Source organism: Peromyscus californicus, unplaced genomic scaffold, assembly GCF_007827085.1.
Source record: "Peromyscus californicus insignis strain IS unplaced genomic scaffold, ASM782708v3 Scaffold_14__1_contigs__length_90479793_seg_2, whole genome shotgun sequence".
Lineage (NCBI taxonomy): Eukaryota > Metazoa > Chordata > Mammalia > Rodentia > Cricetidae > Peromyscus > Peromyscus californicus.
In genome coordinates this window covers 24,274,655-24,295,119 of record NW_026294436.1, presented here as the reverse complement: position 1 = coordinate 24,295,119, position 20,465 = coordinate 24,274,655, and the positions used below count along the sequence as shown (strand labels likewise).

At 39.8% G+C, this 20,465-nt stretch overlaps 1 long non-coding RNA gene across 1 annotated transcript in view; it reads right to left on the bottom strand.

The window, feature by feature from the left end:
• Positions 1 to 890: 890 nt before the first annotated feature.
• LOC128109743 (uncharacterized) overlaps positions 891 to 20,465 on the bottom strand; it is a 91,093-nt gene continuing 71,518 nt past the window's right edge. Inside the window, exon 3 of the long non-coding RNA XR_008217915.1 lies at positions 891 to 9,683. This is a non-coding gene — a long non-coding RNA (uncharacterized LOC128109743). The remainder of the gene's footprint in view (positions 9,684 to 20,465) is intronic.

The window sequence follows — 20,465 nt, the reverse complement described above, 5'->3', positions numbered from 1 at the left end:
GAGAAACATTGATAACTGTCCAGGCAGCCAGCTCTCTCTGTCATTTCTTGCATTTTTTGGAAGTTGCTTGCTTGCACTTCCTGTTCACTAAGGTAATATTATTTTCCTTCTCAGGTCTTTGATGGGGTTGAAGGCTAGATAGTTACAGTTACAATACTCTCATATCTTACTAACAGCATATCAGGTACAAGATTTAGATCCTTCAGGATAGGTTATGTTATTACCCTTTCTTTCTCCTGGATAATATCTGATAATTATTCTTATTGTATGTAATTTTGTATTGGGATTAGAAGCTTCTTATTCAGAAAAAAAAGGGAGAGTGTTGTGGGAATTCATTCTGCCAATGGCTTTTAGGGTACAAACCCTAGGACATGGTTTTCTGTCTGCATACATGACCCTTAAGAGTGGAGGGAGTCTAGTTGTGAGCTTTCTCTTGGGGTGATCAGAGACCAGATAACCGGATTCATTTACTCCTGGGCAGAATGGAGGTCAATGATTACTGTTTACTTGGTTCTGCATCCTTGAGTGTATTTTTTCCCAATTTATATCTTAATAAATCCTTGATACCCCTTTAACAGACTCTCACTGCTTCACTTATAGCAGTCTTTCTCTCAAAATAGGAAATATCCAGATCTGAATACAGTAAATTGGAAACATAGATTATAGAAAACTCAAATCAGGACTGAATAAGATATTAGATAGGATTAATATAATCATTGTGTCCCAGAGATTTCAGTTTTGTCATTGAGTATAAAGGTGACCAAGCTGAATGTATTAGTTCATGCCTTGGATTCAGTACTTGGAGAAATACAGAATGGGAATCTATATAAAAAATAAAGCTTGGAGGGTGAGATTTCTTCCAAAACAATTAATAAATCTTGTTGTTGATTGTTCTTGACCATCATTATCACTACTCAAGTCATTCTCCTTAAGCTATTTGGTGGTTTTAGCTTTTCATTCAGTTTAATATCACCCACTGTTGAAATGTTTCAAATAATGAATTAATCAGTAACAATGGTAAAGTCTAATCCATGCTCACTGGCCATCCTTTCTTCTTTTCTTGGGCATCATTCATTATCAAGTGTGTTTCTCCAAAGTTATGCATCAAAGGAGAGGAGCTTTAGCAAATGATTGATGAGTCAGTCAATAGTTAATAGTTTTCTACAGCCCAGAGTTACAATTTAGAGTCCAACTCCCCAGAAGTTCTTTTTCAGTCTTAGGTAAAAATGGTTCATTTCCTTTGGGACTTACTGATGAAGGTGCTCTTTTTTTTCCTACCCATGGATGTTTCAGTTGCAGAAACAAATAGCTAAAAGCCATGGTTACAGCATCACCTTTTGTCGAGGGATGCATAATCAGGAGGAAGAGAGAGTAGGTGGTAAGAGTGTGAGGGGTTGCATCCTAACAAACCCTTCTGGCAGGGGCACTGCAGTGTGGTGCTCATCTTCCTGTGGAAACCAATCAGCCACTTGTCAAAAGAAATAAATCTATGTCGGTGTACAGGGGAAGACTTAACCAGGACATAAACATGATGGAAGAGCCTAGAAGCAAAAGCAACCCTATGTACAAAGGGCCAGAAGAAGGAAAAAGAAATGTTCAACAAACTCCAAATTTTTCAAGTTAAGGGCAGAGAGATGATTGCAGCTGAAAAAGTCAAAAGATTATAAAAGACCATTGAAGCCATGCTAAACAGTTATTTTTTTCTTATCTGTAACTAATATTTATCTGTAATTATTTTTCTAATCTGTAACTATTCATCTGTAATAAGGGAAGAAGGTTAGGATCACCAGCAAAGGATGTTCTTACTGTCTCACTATTAAGATCCATGTCTCTAGCTCTTCAAACTTAAGTTCAGCTCTTCATGTCACTGGTATCAGTGGTCTGGGACAGTGCTAGCACTGTATTAGCCAGCAAATGAAGAGTAAGCTAGTAACAAATAAGGCCATGTGGGGACCCAAATCAAAGTGTCCCTTGAAGTACGACATGGCTTCTTTTAGAGCAGTTTAATTAAAAAGTGCTAGGATCTATCCCAGGTAAGATGTATCTTAGTTGCGTTTGCTATTGCTGTGAAGAGACACCATGACCATAGCAACTCTTATAAAGGAAAACATTTAATTGGGGTTGACTTTTAGATTCAAAGGTTTGCTTCAAAGGTTCAGATTATTGTCATGGAGGGAAGTATGGTGGCACTCAGGCAGACATGATGCTGGGGAGGTAGCTGAGAGTTCTACATCCAGATCAGCAGGCAGCAGGCAGTGAAAAGGACACTGATCCTGGATTAAGCTTCTGAAACCTCAAATCCCACTCCAGTGATATACTTCCTCCAAAAAGCCCACACCTTCAGTAATGCCATTCCCTATGAGTCTATGGAGGCCAGTTTTATTCAAACCACCACAGATGGCGTCAGTGCACATTCCGTTCAAACACAGAAGGGACTTTGTTTTTGTCTGCTGATGATGGAAGATATGAAGCATTCTCATAATGGTAGTTATAACCTCTGAAGAGTTTGATCACAGGATGTCTCTGGCTTAGGGTAGTGTATTTTCTGTACAGATAGGGAGGAAGAGAGACCAAAGACATGAAAGAAACATAAGGCACACTCAAATATATGGGATCTGCTTCCTGTGTGGTTTCTGGGCTTCTTCCTCTTCATGTGCTCTTGACAAACTATCATTTCCCACTCAAGCCTACATCAATAACCACAGTAGCTGGCAGCATCTGTGCCTCTGTGTGTGCATCCTAAATGTTCAGTTATTGTTAGATTGCTATTCAGGCCTCAAGGAAATAAATAGGAGAATGCTGGCAGTCTAAGACATAGAAGATCCACTCTGTCCTGCTCCAAGAGTAATAACCAAAAGAGGAAGTCGTGTGGCCATTGGGTTCTGTGTTAGTTGGGATTTTTATCACTGCGACGAAACACCATGACCAAAAAGCAAGCTGGAGAGGAAAGAGTTTATTTGGCTTACACTTCAGCATTGCTGTTCATCACTGAAGGAAGTCAAGGCAAAAATTCAAACAGGGCAGGATCCTGGAGGCAGGAGCTGATGCAGAGGTCATAGAGGAGTGCTGCTTACTAGCTTGCTTCCCCTGCCTTAATCAACCTGCTTTCTTATAAAACCCAGGACTTACCAGCCCAGGAATAGCACCACCCGCCATGGACTGGGCTCTCCCCCATTGATTAATTGAGAAAATGCCTTACAGCTGGATCTCATGGAGGCATTTCCTCAACTGAGGCTCCTTCCTCTCTGATGACTCTAACTTGTGTGAAGTTGACACACAAAACCAGCCAGTCCAGGTTCTGAGGATGAAAGCAGAGAATAGATGGATGTGAGAATCCAGCCAGGGTCTCCCTTCCTCAGTCACCCCTTTCCCTTCTATCCAGTCCACTGCCCCAGTCCTCATCTGAGGGCAAAAATGGAAACTGGAATTGTATTCCTATGGAAGGCAAAATGAGAGTTCAGGATTGCATGTCTGTAGAGTGGAAAATAGACAATCCTGCTCCTTTTGGGGGGATGGGGTCCAGAATTTTATTTTTCTCCTTTTATTGACAATAGATTTTCTTCTCACATAATATATCCGGATTACAGTTTCCCCTCCCTCTAATCCTCCGAGTTCCTCCTCCCCTCCCCTCCCATCTGGATCCACTCCCTGTCTGTCTCTCATTAAAAACAAACGGGTTCCTAAGGAATCATCATAATATATAAAAATAAAATAAAATAAGGGAACGCTACTCTTCAGCACAAACAGAAAAAGAACTAAAAACAATATTAAATAGGTGATAGATTTTTAATATAATTATTTGAAAACTTCTAATTTCAAAATCATTCTGTTTTAAAACCAACCCTGGTGTAAATATAAAACACAAGAAAATGAACTGTTTATGATAAACAAAAGATGTAAATTATTTTCCTTATAAACCTATTTTATAGTTTTGGCCAACTTTTACTAATTGGAACATAAGCTATTATTTTTAGCTACATGTCCTTAATAGAAAAAAATTTTTTTGAGTGGAGAATAGTATACTCTCACCTGAGAAATGCACAGTGCATGAAATGTTAAAGACCTTAAAGTAGCAAAGTGGTTATGTCCCCAAGAGGACTTCTTCGTGTCAATGGCACAGCTCAGACCACACAGGTGTGTCTGTTCTCAGGAGCCCAAGTTGAGTTTTAGTCCCTTGACCTTCACCAACCTGTGAAACAACTAAAACTTACTTAAATAATGTTGTCAAGAGCAACCACATGTATGACACACAAAGTCCGACCCCAGCTCTGATAAATAAGATGCAATTCAATGTTCAACAATTAAACAGTCTTATAAAAACCACATGAATTCAAAAAGAAATTCTCTTCATCAAAACATCATTAGTGTAAATTAACTAATTCTTCCCAGGGGAGGATAATCCCTTTAAAGTATATTTTAATAAGAGACATTTTAATAAGTAATGTGAAACATTTTGAAGATAAAAGACATTTAAAAAATATATAATTGATCTTAAATGTAAGCTATCAAAGTGGTGTTAAGTGATGCTGAATGCTTTAAATAACAAATTCCTACCATTTAGAATCTGGCATTGTAAAACTGAATGTTTAAGAAGTGAATTGATATTCATCAAAATTTTAGACAAACATGAAAAAGATATTGTTATCTTTAATGTCTTGTATACAATGGTGAGGGATTGTCTCACTTTTTCTTCTAATTTTTGTCCAGTTATGTAGACAAATTTCTAGATGGTCTTATTAAATAAAATACACAGAGCCAAATATAGGGGTGAAAGCCTTAGAGAAAGATCAGGAAAATAGGGAAAGCCATAGCTAACCTTATCTTACCACCTCGCTTCCAAATGCCAGTTACTTCCTGTCTACCCACACCTTTATTGCCTTGCTGTTCTGCCCTCTCATTGGCTCTCTTAGCCCAGCTACCTCACTTCCTCTTCCTACACAGCTCTGTCACTTTCTGTTTGTCAGACCTCCAGGCCTCTATGGTTGGTACTAGGATTAAAGGCGTGTGTCACCATGCTTGACTCTGTTCCCTAGTGTGGCCTTGAACACATAGAGATCCTGCCTGCTAAGTGATAGGATTAAAGGCGTGTGCTATCACTGCCTAACTTCTTTGTTTACTTAAAATGTCTTGCTATTTCCTCTGATCTCCAGGCAAACTCTATTTACTAAAGCACAAATAAAATATCACCACATTTCCCCTTTTTTTGTCTAATAAAAAATTTTAAAAAAAGTTGTAACATAAGAAAAATTACATACAATAAGTACAATAGCTATATACAATATATATAATCAATAATTGGGGCATAATATATCAACCACATGGTTAATTTTTTTCCTGAAGACAAATGTGAATTAAGACCCAAGAAATGCTGCGCGGTGGTGGCACACACCTTTGATCCCAGCACTCTGGAGGCAGAGGCAGGTGGATCTCTGAGTTCAAAGCTAGTGGTCTTCAGAGTGAGTTCCAGGGCAACCAGGACTGTTACATAGAGAAACCTTGTCTCAAAACACACAAACAAACAAAAGACCCAACAAGCTGAGAATAATGATCTATAAGGCAAGAGGTTTGCCTGAAGTTCAAGGGTAGCCTGGGGTAAGGAAAAACCAAAGCAAATATGGAATAGAGCATTTACATGCCTACTGTTTCTCACAGACAGCTCATAGTCAAAAACCATTCATTGTCCCTGGCTCTTTATTTTCTTGGACTCTAGACTATGTTATCTCTGTTTGTGATTCATATTTAAATATTTTATACCTTGATGTCGATTCCCCATCATCCTTTGTGAATTCAAGGATTCAGCAAGTCTGTCACAATCTCAGTTGCCCATTCCAGTGTTATGGCCCAAGTTTATTAATCACTCAGCTTCTATAACTGAGAGGTCTAAGGTCATACTGCAGACAGGGCATGGTATCCTTTTTAGGTTCATGGCATTGAATAAGAATGTTTTCCTGAAATTGATTGAATCTGTTAGGACTCTGACTTTCATATTTTCTGGAATGCAGTCTCATCTGTAGCTGAATTCTTCTGTGGATGAAAAGAGTCCATCTGGCAGTGGTAACAGTTCCAGCACAGCACAAAGACACCTTTAGTTCACTACCTGGTGTGTTGGAAAAACCGAATGATGTGACTGGGTAGGACCCTGCCAACAATTATGTCCATTCGTTCTTTCTCAATGTCTGGCACTCACAGATGAAGAAAGCCCCTTTCTTCCCCACAGGGAGCTTGCAATCTGATTCTGAAAATAATATTCATTCAACTGGGAGTAATTTGTTCATGCTGTGAATTCCACAGGTCAGGGCAATTAGTTTGAGAAGACTAGACAAACAGAGTCCTTGCACAATGCCTGAGTTGGAGGAGACATGTTCAAGGAGCATTTGTTTAGCTCAAGCACTTGCATGTGTAGCATTTCATTGAAACTTCCTATTTTCTCTGCAGTAATTGCACTTAATCCCCTTTGAAAAGCTAACTGCTATGGAATGCAAACAATTTTTCTTGGACCACCCAGTTGGGGGAGATAGGGTATAAATAAACTCTCCAAACTAAATCCCATCATCTTTTTTGTTGTATCAACTTTCCTGTACTCTACCTTGGCTTTGCAATATTGAGGGCAGTACACAGCATATTACAAATGAAACAAAAGTTGAATTCACAAACTGTTTGCAGTAATAGAAAAGGCATCTTTGTAACAACGTTTTCAAATGTTACAGCACATCAGTCTCCCAGTAAAAGACTCAAGGCTAGATAATGCTAGTGAGTCACCATTCTCTCTCTGGGAAGGTGAAAAAGGATGATAGATAGGGAGGTATTGCTGGTGTCTGCACAGCCTCAGATTAGCTAGAGCACTGCCTGTGTCTCAGATCAGTCACCCCAGCCCAACAGAAACTACTCCTCCCTGAAGCATCCTTCTTAAAAGGGTTAAAATAAAAATCAGAAGCACTTTCAATTTATCTTGAAACCATCAGAAATGCCTTGAAGAAATGGAAAGAGACCAGTACAGTCTTCAACTGAGTACTCTTGAAATCTTCCCTTAAAAGGCCTCTATTCTAGTATACCACACAGCATGTTCAAAATAGTCGCAGGAGAACAGCTGGACTGATCAGGCACAGATTTTGAAAGTAGATGAAGCAGCAGTATTGTGTCATCAAATCTCCCAGCCCTGGAGCAAATGATAAGACATGTTCTCTTTCTTATTTCTCATTTGCAGGTGCAATCATTTACAACTAAATGGCAGGACTCTCTCAGACACACACAAGCAGTTAATATGCTCTAGAATTTTCCCAGGAACCAGATGGCATGCATCTCATACCAAGCTTGTTGAAATAAGAACTGAAATCATCTGCCAATAAGTTGCATGGAAGTTTTCCACAGTCTCCTTAGGTGACCCCATGTAAGATTTTGAAGTTTTTGAGGTCAGGAAGCTTATAAATATTCAGTTCTTGGTGACTCATTTCCAGGGCTGTGGTGGAGTAATTATAGAATAATTCTAGTTAGCCATCAATGAAAATATTCTGACTTCAGCTCATGTTAGAACGTCTTTTTTTCCGTAGTATTGCCGCTTTGTTTTCGTATGTCTTCCTAACTCAGGGTGCCATCTAATGAGAAGCAGATGCACAAAAAGACCCAGAGGCAGCACCAGTTCCTTTCTCTATGGACACTATCAAGGTGAGTCCAAAACTTCAGAGGACATGGCAACATGTAGAAATTACACTTTAAAATGTCAGTACTTGGGCCCAAACAACATCTGTAACTAATATTGTAATTTGCCTTGGAGTTCTATCCTAAACCCTACACGCATCTCTAGTGGGTAGAGTCATGTGATGTGTGCTTGCCCTATCCAGATACCTCACTGGATTGTATATCAATGTTCACATGTCCCACTCAGCCCAGCCAGTCAAAGCCAGTGAAACAAAACTGTGGCATTCTTGTTGGAAGTCTTAAGGATAAATGTCCTTTTCCCTAGATCATGTGAGCATGCAGATGCTGGTGGATATCTTGTTACCATTAAGGGGGCTTTTTTGAGGATAAAAGCAGGAGTGGAAGATCTTAGAAGTGGGAAAAGAAAATGGGTGAGGCAGGTGAGGGAGAATGATCTTTGAACCTCTCTTACTACAGGAGTCTCATTCTGGACTCAAGATTTTGCTGTTGTTGCTGTTATTGTTATTACACAGAGCAATACATCCCTAATGGCTTAAGTTACTATGAGCAGGGTTTTTGCTATTGCAAGATTAAAAATATATATTATAAATTACATATTATAAAAGAGTGTTATATCTTATGTAAGAATGTTATATCTTATATTATATAAAATTTGTGCTAGCCCTGATTATGGACAAAACAATATTGTGCTCCCAGGCATTAATGAAGCATCTCTGTTAATTTGATACTCAACTTCTAGAATAGTATTCACTTCCTTGGAAATGTGAGTCAAAATTCTCATTCTTTCTAAACACACCGAGGCATGGATGGATGGCTTTTCCAGCCTCACACAAGGAGACAGTGTGATGAAATGAGTGGAGTTGTGGACGAGTTGTTCATGTGGAAACAGTCATACTTGTGGACAGCAAGGGCATGTGTGGCAGGGTAGCATTTTCTCCCATAGGTGAAGGAAACTACGTAATTTATTTTTTCACTAAGAGAGTGAAACACTATTTCAGATGCCATGTAGACTTATGATTTCCTTTGTCATTCTGAGTTCAGTTTTCAGCTTCATTTGCTCAAAATGGCACTGGATGGATTTATGAGGCATAACTGGGCCTCTCTAGTCCATTTTTCACAGTGGCCCAGGCATCCTCACTATAACACTGTTCTCCCTGCCTCTACACACACACACACACACACACACACACACACACACACACACACACACACACACACCTCTGAGGATTTGTCAGTTCTTTAGTACTTACTGGTGAGTCTCAGCACGATCAAAAGAGTTTGTTGTCATGTACACATGTGGTTGGCTGTTAAAACACTTTCTTGTTTAACTATGTTTTTCCTTCTTCCTCTGTGTGTATGTATGTGATTTATGAATGTATAATATTCTATATGCACGGATGTCTATAATTAAGCTTTCCCTTGTGAGAAGTACTCTTGGATACCATTCAATTTCTTTCCAATCTCATTACTTCCACCTGTCTGTCTCTGGTTGTGTCTCCTTGAGATCCGAATTGAGCCAATCTCTGACCTGAGAGCTGTGGGTGGAGATGCGACACAAGTCCTAGAGCACTTACTTTCCAAACTAGATGGTCCCCCAGGCCTCCTTTACCTGAGGTCAGCCAACGCTGGAGGTGGTGGTGGGCATTCCTCCAGTCTGACGGCAGAGGCAACCAAAGGATGCCTAAGTGAACGTATTATGCTAAGACATGAAAGCTGCCATGGTTATGACTGTCATTTAAATTGTATTTGATGATCCTATTTGCTGGGTCAGTCTTGGTTTATTTAATCCCCAGTCTCAGAAAAGAAGGCTTTTTCCCTGTGTTATCACTGCTTCTTCCCTTGTGAGAGGAAAATATTGCTCACACCATGCTGCAATGACAAACAGACAACGCAGCCTTCCTGGACTGACTCAATGCCATCTTCACTTGCTGTGGCATCCTCCACCCAGTCCTGGTGGTGTCCTTCACCCACATCCTCTGCTCCCCACCTTCTCCGATAGGTCTGATTCTGTTGTCCAAGGTCAGGCCCTAGAAGGAAATTTTGATAAAATAATAATAATAAATTAATATAATAATAATAATAATTCAAAGCATGCAGTGAAGTGGCCTGGGTTTGAATTCCAGCTTAATCACTCTCCCACTATGAGAACTTAGAGCAGGATAGATATTTAACTTCTCAGAGTCTCAATTTCCTATTCAGTAAAATAGGGGATGATAAGATAAAATTGTAGCCATAAGTTTTTCATGTCCTGCCTGGCCCTGCAGTCTCATGGCCACTTATAAAATAATCATTCAGAGGCTTATATTAATTACCAATTATATGGCCTCTGGCAGGCTTCTTGCTAGCTAACCCATTTCTATTCATCTATAGATGCCACATGGTCATGGCACTACCGTTCTGCTGGCTTCTTGCTGCTCATTTGACGGTGGCTATTGTCTCTCTCACTCCAGCTTTCTCTTTCCTGTCTCTCTCATTGGATTTCCCACCTGCCTTTAAGCTGCCTTGCCATAGGCCAAAGCAGCTTATTTATTAGCCAGTGGGAGCAACATATATTCACAGTGTACAGAAAGACAGTCCCACAGCACTTCCCCTTTTCTGTCTAATCAAAAAGGAAGGTTTAACTTTAACATAGTAAAATAACATAAAATAGAACAGTTATCAAGCAGGAATTACAGTATAATATCTAGTCTATTTGTATTTGGCAAAATTAAAGAAAATATTCTATCTATCCTATATTGGTAAGTCTAAGGTTCCATATATAATTTATCTTTTTTCATAACCAAGAAAAATTATAATCATAACTATTTAGTCTTCAACTACATCAAAGACCTCCAGAAGGATATAAGAATACCTAAGTAAACAGGAAGTGCTTTGTATGCAGCTTCCAAAAATCTAGAATGGCAGAGACAGCTGCCTGCCTATACAATCACCCAAAGTTCCTCTGCAATCTTGGGGCTTCCATCTTCAGCCTAAGGCCTAGAGTTTCTCTGTTGCTTCTCCCTGTGTCCTGTAGAATATCTGGTAGTCTCCTCTGTGAAGTAGGAACCTGAAGGACCTTCTCTCCTTGTTTTGGCAAAATCAGTGGTCTTTTCCCATGGGTCCTGCATGTCCAATTTATACAACATACTGTTAAACAGTCCAGGCAAGAGCAGTTTCTTGCCCAAATGGCTAACTTTTGCCATAAAGAAAGCAAACTCCTTATGGAGTTTCTTCAGTGACCATCATCTTCTCTGAAGTAGATTGGTACTGCCAGGAGTAGACTTGTCTCAATGTCCAGAAAAGTCAAAGTTCTTAAAGCATTTTAAATGCCATATTCTGTAGGTCTTTGCAGTGTTTGAAGATTACCTACCTAATTGAAATGTATCTATGTATACCCAAAAAACTTAACTAACATGACTAGAAGTTTGATTATAATAAATGACTAATTATTCTATATTTTTAATTGTATATTACAATTTTAAATGACTTGCATAAACATAATACCTTAAATAAGAATATAAATATATATAGTATAACAAAATTAACTTTAAATTTGTATCAGTAAACCAAACTCCATAGCAATGTAAAATATTTCAAACAAGTTGTTGCTCTTTAAAAGTAGATTCAATAATCTCCCCTTTCATCCTATCATATCTATATCATATGTAGAAGTAACCATCTTATTAGATAAGAAACACAGAGCCAATACAGAGATGAAAGCCAAGAGGTCAGAGCAATAGCTAAGAGCTAAAAACCTTACCCTTCACTGTCGCTGTTGTCCTACCTCTCCGAAAGAGACCTACTTCCTGTGTGTTTGTGCTTTTTATTGACTTCCTATTCTGCCTTCTCATTAGTTGTAAACCCAACCACATGACCTCCTCATCACTGCCTGTCTGTACAGACCTCCAGGCTTCTATGGTTGGTATTGAGATTAAAGGCGTGTGTCTCCATGCTGGCTGTATCCTTGGACACACAGAGATCCTCCTAGCTCTGCCTCCCAAGAGCTGGGATTAAAGGCATGTGCCACCAACGCCTGGCTCTGCTATGGCTTGCTATTAGCTCCGACCCCCAGGCAACTTTATTTATTAACATACAAATAAAATCTCATTTCAGTACAAAAAAAATCACCATAATTCCCCTTTTCTATTTTAATAAAAAGAAAAAAGGTTATAACTAACATAAGTAAAACTATATACAAAAGTACAATAACTATATACAATATATACAAGTAATAAATACCTAAACAATGTCTAGTCCATTTGTATTTGACAAATTGGTATAGATTTTAGTTTATGTTTAAAATGTTCTACATTGCTATAAATTTTAGTTTATTGATACAAACTTAAAGTTGATTTTGTTATACTGTGTGTATATTTCTACTCTTGTTTGAGGTATTATGTTTATGTAACCCATTTAAAATTGTAATGGATAATTAAGAAATAGATTAATAATTAGTCATCTATGATAATCATATTTGTAGCCATGTTAGTTAAGTCTTCTAGGTATACATAGATATATTTCAGATAGATAGGTAATCTTCAAATACTTCAAAGACATACAGAATATGGCATTTAAAATACTTTAAAAATTTAGACCTTCTGGACAATGATACATGTCTGCTCCTGGCAGCACCGATTTACTTCAGAGAGGAGGATGGGCATCGAAGACACTCCATATGGAGTTTATCTTCACCTTGGCAAAAACAGTCATTTGGGCAAGAAACTGTTCTTGCCTGGGCTGCTTGATCAACTGGACATGCAGGACCCATAGGAAGGTGACCACTGAACTTCGCTTGACAAAATGGGCCTTCAGGTTCCTGCTTTGCAGAGGAAACTGCCAGACATTATACAGAACACAGAGAAAAGTGACTGAGAGACTCTAGGCCTGTGGACTGAAGACAGATGCCCCAACTTTATAAGAGAACTTTGGATGGCTGTCCAGGCTGTCAGCTGTCTCTGTCTACCCTGCAAGACTCCCAAAAGTTGCTTGCATCCTTCTCCCATTTCTCAGGTAGTATTATATCCTTCTGAGGTCTTTTTTTTTTTTTGGGTTTTTCGAGACAGGGTTTCTCTGTGTAGCTTTGCGCCTCTCCTGGAACTCACTTGGTAGCCCAAGCCGGCCTCGAACTCACAGAGATCCGCCTGGCTCTGCCTCCCGAGTGCTGGGATTAAAGGCGTGCGCCACCACCGCCCGGCTCCTTCTGAGGTCTTTGATGTGATTGAAGACTTACAATTTTCCTTAGTTATGATAAAAGATAAGTTAGATATAAAACCTTAAACTCACAAATATAAGATAGATAGGATATCTTCTTTAATATTGTAACTGTAATTCTTGCTTGATAATTGCTTTGTTATATGTAATTTTACTATGTTAAAGTTAAAACCTTCCTTTTTGAAAAAGAAGAAAAGGGGAAGTGCTGTGGATATCGCTCTGTATAAATAAACACTGATTGGCCGGTAGCCAGACAGGAAGTATAGGCAGGACTAACAGATAGGAGAATTGAGGGAACAGGAAGGCAGAGGGGGAGATGGCTGGAGCCGCTGCCAGGACAAGGAAGATGTAAGCCACAAGCCACATGGCAAAGTATATATTAATAGAAATGGGCTAAATATAAGAGTAAGAGCTAGACAATGTTAGGCCTGAACTAATGGCCAAGCAGTTTAAATAATGTAAGAGTCTGTGTGTTTATTTTATAAGTGGCCTCCAGGACTGGCAGGACTTGGTGGGAGCTGGAGAGAAATTCTCCAGCCACAATCATATCCCCCTTTTTTCTTTTGGAAAGAGATTGACTATGACCAATAACAATTTGTAACCAACCCCTAAACAAAGACAAACATCCATATTCCATTTTTTGGTAATGTGGGCATAGTTTTCTAGGCTACTTCATGCTGATAGGGGGCACTGGTAGTCTTATGTGAACATAAAGAAAATTTTAGGATTATGGTCAAATTCTGACTGGAGTATTCTGTGAGGCTGTATTCTCTGAGTCAGTTGCCTTGAGAATGTTCTGGATGTTGGATCATCTGGAGACCTCTCAGGGGGTCTTCCTTGATGGAACTATATTAACCTGGAAGAAATCCACAGCTTCCCATCTTCTGTGGAAAGAAAAGCAGAACCTCTTTTCCAAAGCAACGTATCCTTAGACATAAACTTTGAAGTCAAAATACCGTGTGTGTGTGTGCGTGTGCGTGTGCGTGTGTGTGTGTGTGTGTGTGTGTGTGTGTGTGTGTGTGTGTGTTTTAACTCAGCAGCCTTTACAATCAAATGTCTGTCTCCAGGTAAAAATCCCAAAGACAATATAACCCAGACTCTCTGTGTGATTTCCATCTTTACATGGCTATTTTTTTATATTACTTTTACTGTCTTTTTAAAGACTTTATTTTTCAAAACTGTTTCTTTATATAACTGTCTATCCTGCTTTCCCTCTTTCTTCTAAGCCTTCACGCATTTTTACATACAATGTAAACCATTTAGAGGTTTATTCCATCTCAATCTGTCTTTTGTGTATCTATAATCCTTTTATGATCATTGTAAACTGCAGCATGGCTAAGATTGAAGTGGCAGCCCTGGCTGCAGACTCCACCCAATTCAGCTTTTTAACATGGTGGAGGTACCCAGGAGAGTCACTCTTACTGCCAGCTCTGGGAAGCAGTGGGTCTATGCCTTCAACAAGCAGCGTGTAGCCCAAAAACCTTTTTTTTTTTTTTTTTTTTTTTTTTTGTCTGTACTAGGAAAAGCTAAATCCATCATGCAGTCTGCTGCATGGCTTGGAGAAACTTCTGTGTACTGTGGCAGGAATCCACCATGCTGTAGGTCAAGCCCACATGCTACAAACCCACCATACTGTAGCTCAAGCCTACAGGCTGCAGCTTGCCTAAGAGACACAACTAGGAAGCTTTTTTAGCTCCGTTTTAGAATCTTCTTTTAAGTTCTCTCAACTTTTAGGTGGAAAGTTGAGCCAACACATTGGGCAACCAAATGTAGCCATAAGTTTTCTCTGGTCCCTCCCGGCACCACGGTCCCATGGCCACTTATAAAATAATCATACAGAGGCTTATATTAATTACCAATTAATGGCCTCTGGCAGGCTTCTTGCCAGCGAGCTCTTATAACTTAACCCATTTCTATTCATCTATAAGTTGCCACATGGTCGTGGCATTACCGGTCTGCTGGCATCTTGCTGTTTCTTTGTCTGTAGGCGGCATCTCTCTCACTCCAGCTTTCTCTTTCCTGTCTCTCTCCTTGGATTTCCTGCCTGCCTCTAAGCTACCTTGCCATAGGCCAAAACAGCTTATTTATTAACCAGTGGGAACAACATATATTCACAGTGTGCAAAAAGACATCCCACAGCACAGAATGGTTGACTAGGGTTATTGTGGAGCATTGTAACAGTGATAATCAATATAATGCCAGGCTTTTAATAAGGATTGAGGAACAATGATGCTGACTCTGTTCCAACCAAGTACCCCTAGCTCCCTCAAAGACAGTATGCAAGATTTGTCTTTAAACAAGTTCTCTGTGTCGTGAAATTTGCCTGTGTTGCTCTCTGAGTATTGTTTCCAAATACAAATCCAATGTACCTGTTGCCTTTGTTATTATTATGGTGATAATACTGAGGAATACCACTTTGAGAGTGAAAATAATGACCCCAAACACATGTCTCAGCCCCATCCTGTGCATGGCAGGACATCTAACCCTCTGCTGTATTCCCCCCTCTTCCACTTCTGGGTGTTCTTGCTACACAAATACAGTGTTACACAAGTCCACCATAGCAGTTGCTTAGACTGCCTGAAGAATTACTGCTATGGAGTTCTGCAGAGTCTACCTCAGAGTAACATCAGTTATGGGACAGATATTACTGTCCTGTCAAAATTCATGCTGAGGTTGAATGTGGTGCTGCTAATAACAGACATATTTGGGGGAAGGGTGCTGGATTGTTGTGGGAACCCACAGTGATTCCAATTTGTGGCTTGATTCCATCTTGACTCAAGGTCAGAGAGTTCAAGCTTGTCTTTGTTCTTTAAAGTTTGATAACAGGATGTTTGGCCAAAGGTGTGATTACCAGATGTCTTGAGAATAAGGAGTTGTTTATGCTTGTTTGTTCCTTGAACCATGGTGTCCTTGAGAGGAGGAGGTTTTTGCTCCCTTGCTTTGGGTAGAAAAAGGCTGTGAGAAAAAAAAAAACAAACTTAGGGCTGCTGTGGTATTGACTGAGAGCCGTCCCGAACCTATTCTATGTCTCTGTCTTCTCTTTTATATCTTTGCTTTTTCTAGCTGTTTTTTCTCAATCCTCACTCGCCTATTCAGGACTGTTCAACAAGTCAGGCAGGACCTGGCAGATTCTGAAGATAAGGCCTTCATGAATGGGATAACAAAAGATGCTTCACGGTACTTGTTTGTCCTCTCTATTGTGTGAAGACACATAGAAGATGTCAGCAGTGAGAAATGGGCCCCCACCAGACACTGAACCTGATAGTACCTTGACCTTGGATGTTCCAGATTCTAGAACTGTATGCCATAAGTGTCTGACCAATAACCAAGTGAAGGCACTTTGCTATAGCAATAGGAATAGACTAAGAGACCATTTAATTAACCAGCTGGTTCAGGAACATTGCTTGATGTATACCAATATTATTCTCTAAGACAAACAGAGACTTTTACCTAGTCTTCCAGAAGCCTGGGGAATGAAATCTATCATGAAGAAACTGATAAAATGGCCTCCATGAAGAAGAGACTCTGGAGGCCCACTGGTACAAACATAGCATGTGGGAGACTGCCCAATGTCTCAACATCTAGCTAAGAGAAGCCCACTTCAGAATCTAGAACAAACTCCCTTAGGATCTAAGAAAAACAGACCATTCTCCAAAAACTCTTTCTTGAAGGAGGCTTGCCCCTTCTCTGTGTTGACAGCATCAATTATACCAGCAGCAAACACAGGAGGTGATGAAGCTGAACCATCATATCCGCAGCCATAAAGTCAAAACTGTTAAAGCAGAAGCCTCCAGAAGGAGCAAGGGAATGGAGGAAGACAGAGGTGACCTGCCTCTGGTATCAGTTAGTGTGGGCCAAACCCCAAGTCTATCACCTGTTAAGTATATAACTACAGAGAGACCCCACTTCAATTAGCTTCTTCCCAACCAAGATGAGGATGATTACACCGTCTGCTTCAGAGGGTAGCTACAGATGTTGAATGACACAGCTCACATGAAGGACTAAGTATAGTGTCTGCCATCGTTATCAATGGGTAACCCTTGGCATATGGAGAATTTATATCCTCTTCTGGGTACTGTTTTAAGAGTTTTGTGTAAGTGTTACCCTATCAAACAAATACCATTGTATGTCTAAAGAGGTTTAAGTAACTTTTACAAGGTCAGAGCTGATAGTAGAACTCAAAGTTGACCCCTTTTCTTTTCTGTTGTCCTGAGAATGTGTCCACAAAATCCCTAACTTCCATATAGTTTATTGAAAATGATAGTACACTCAGCGAACAAGCTACTCATTACAGGAAGACTTATGTTTCTTCAGCCTGTTCCCATCAGAAGGAGGGTAAAACGTGCCTGTCACAGGTTTTTTCTTCCTTTATGTGTGTGGTCCACAAACTTGGTGTCTTGTAGCCTCCTGTTAAGACACACACACACTCTCCATTTCGAAAACCACCTCATAGTTAGCTCAGAGACATTTAAATGAAGCATTCCTAAGAGGCCTCTCCCAAAGGAAGACAGCACAAATCTTCCACCTGAAAATGTAGTTACCATGTGCATGCCCTAAAATGTCAAAGTTTTTAATTCTTTTCAAATCCTATTTCCACTATTTGATTGAACCAAGTATTTGAAAACAGATTCCATACTTTAACATCGAGTATTACCAATGTGTGATGGATGCCTAAGAGAAGTCACCTGACAAACTCCTTAGCTGGGCTCTACTTCCATGTTTCTACTTCTTTCAGAACATCTTCACTTGGATGCCCAACTTCTAAATGATGAACAAAGGGCAGCCTTCAGATTCAATGTGTGGCTTTAGGAGCTGGAGATGTAGATAGAGCAGTGATTAAGAGGACTTGTTGATCTTGCAGAGGACCCAGGCTCTGTTCCTAGCACTCATATGGAGGCTCATAATCATATGTAACTCCAGTCCCAGCAGATTTGATATCCTCTTCTGACCTCTCTAGGCACCAGGAATGAACGTGGTGCACAGTCAAATGCAAGCAAGACATGAAATACATCTAGAAAATAAAATCATACACATATCTAGAAAATTAAAAAGGGGGTGGCTTTATGTTTTCCAGCTTTATTTGAATCCCAGTTCTACAGTTTTTCAGCTCTGTGATTTTGAACATCTTGAATACTCTTTGAGACTCAGATACTACACCTATAAAACGGGACAAGTAACAGAGCTCATACCAATGTGAGAAGGGCTGTGGGTGGTACTTAATATTGCTAGCTTGGCAGGGTCTGGTCCACTAGCCTAAGACTCAGGATGTATCTGTGAGCTAGTTTCCAGACTGGGTTGACTGAGGTGAGAAGACTCACCCTAAATGCAGACAATACCATCTCATGGTCTGTGGTCCTGGATTGAGTGAAAAGGAGAAATCAAGCTGAACGGAAGCCTTCATTTCTCCCTGCTTCCTGACTGTGTCTACAATGTGAGCAGATGCTCAAGCTCCTGTCTCATGACTTCCTGCTTTGATGGACTCATCATACTCTCTCAACTGTATGCCAAAGTCATTCTTTCCTTCCTTAAGTTGCTTTTCTCGGGTATTTTGTCCCAACAACAAGAAAAGTAAAGTTTCATACTTGTGAAGCACTGTGGAATGACTCTCATCCCTTGGGCCTGATAAATATTTTCTACCCCTTTTCATATAGTTATCATTATGTGCATATTAATTGTATCACTCCTCATGATTCATATGTAAATTTCCATTCTACACAATGTACTTTTTCTTCAAGTGTAACTTCCTTTTATTTATTTACCATTTTTTGTCATGCCCTACTTAAATTCTTCATAGAGTAATACAGAGTATCAATTAACAAATAAATTATTCATTACTGAGTCGATGTTGATCACCATATACTTATTTCTTTCAAAAACTAGTTTTTTTTATTACATCAAGACTCTGGATGGAACATCTTCCTCTTGCTGTCTCATCCCCTCCACACAGCCTTCAGATGGAATACTCTTCATCATTCAGGGATTTGCCTCATTGTTTCCTCAAATTTCTGAGACATAGCTTTTAATCTGCCATTCTACAACAATATGCTCCAATTAGCACTGAGAGCATCCAGAGGCCCCTCCTCAGTCCCATTCCTCCACGCTCCTGGGATGGTCGTTCAGTCCTACACCCCAGAGTCTTCACCTTGACCACTCACCAAATGTGCTGAATATTGTCCTGCCTCTGTGTCAGTCACCTGCAGTTCCTCAGGCTTTAAAATACAAACCTGACTAAGCCACTTCTCGATACTTCACCCTTGGTAGCTTTGCCTTTACAATAAAACATAATGCCTCTGCAGGCATCTTTACTGAGTCAGCTATATTTTAAGCAGCATGCTAAGAAAAGATAATCCTGCCTCTAAAGTGCTCCAAATGTTACAGGACACAAAGATGCCCTGTGAACTTAGCCCTGGCCTATCTCTAGCTCTCTCCACTTCTTACTTGGATTCTACTCCTCAGTCTTAATTAATTGCCAGCAATTGTCCAAATGTGCTCTGTTCCCACATCTTCCCAAGAAGACTTCCCTAAGTCTTGGATGTCCATCTCCTATGTTTCAGTTTCTCCAGCCAATCAGCAGTTAACTCTTGTGGTAGCCATGGCATACCATAAACCAATGACTTACTAGTCTGTTCAGATTATTGACATTTAATTGTCTTCTTCAGAAAGTAAGAAACATGGAATTGAGTCATCTTATCTTCCTTAAGAGAATTTACCTCTCCTTGAAAGGACTTCAACCCTTTCCCCAGAACATGTGTTCAACATGTACCTTTGTATTTGTTTTTGTTTTTGTTTTTGTTTTTTTCGTTTGTTTTTGTTGTTGTTGTTGTTGTTGTTTTCCTTGAGACAGAGACTATGGAGCCCAGGCTAGGAGGAAGCTGGTAATCTTCCTATCTCATTCTTCCAAGTAACTGGAATTGCAGCCTGTGCCAGCATACCTAGTGTCTTGGTTTTCTTCCTTGCTCCCTCTGGGCTCCGTTCTCTTTACTACTAACCTTTGCCAGCCGAGATTCTGTTTTCTCAGAATGGAACTAAGTTGCTGGTCAATAATCTTGAAAGTAAACAAAACTTGTTTCAATGTTCTTGTTCTCCAGTGGTGAGGTCTAGAAACACCATTTCTAAACCTCAGTGCCTTCCCTCTTAGAGTGAGCTCAGAAGAGACTTAGGACTATCAAAAACCCCAAAGTAGTCAGAACACCCTAGGGAATCTACGTCTGTTTCTCTAATCACACACACACACACACACACACACACACACACACACACACACACATGCATTCACACATACAGACAGACATCTATCCACCCATCTGTATATCTTCCTACCTATTTTCTATCTAAAACACTTTGTTGATTAATTTGTAGCTTTATGAAGCATTATTAAAACAAACAAACAAAAGAGAACCTCAGGGCCTGATTTGTATTGCCTTGTTAGAAAGGTAAAACTAACAGTGATGGCCACACAAAGGCTCGTGCTCAGAGATTTTCCAATCACTGAGCACATGAATAAATTATCAGCACGCTCAGCAGAGGCCTCCCCCTCCTGCTTCCTAGAGAAAGTAATGTCATTAGACAGGCACTCCCTCCACTGTTCACTTCCACATCTGTCTCCAGGTCCACAGTGG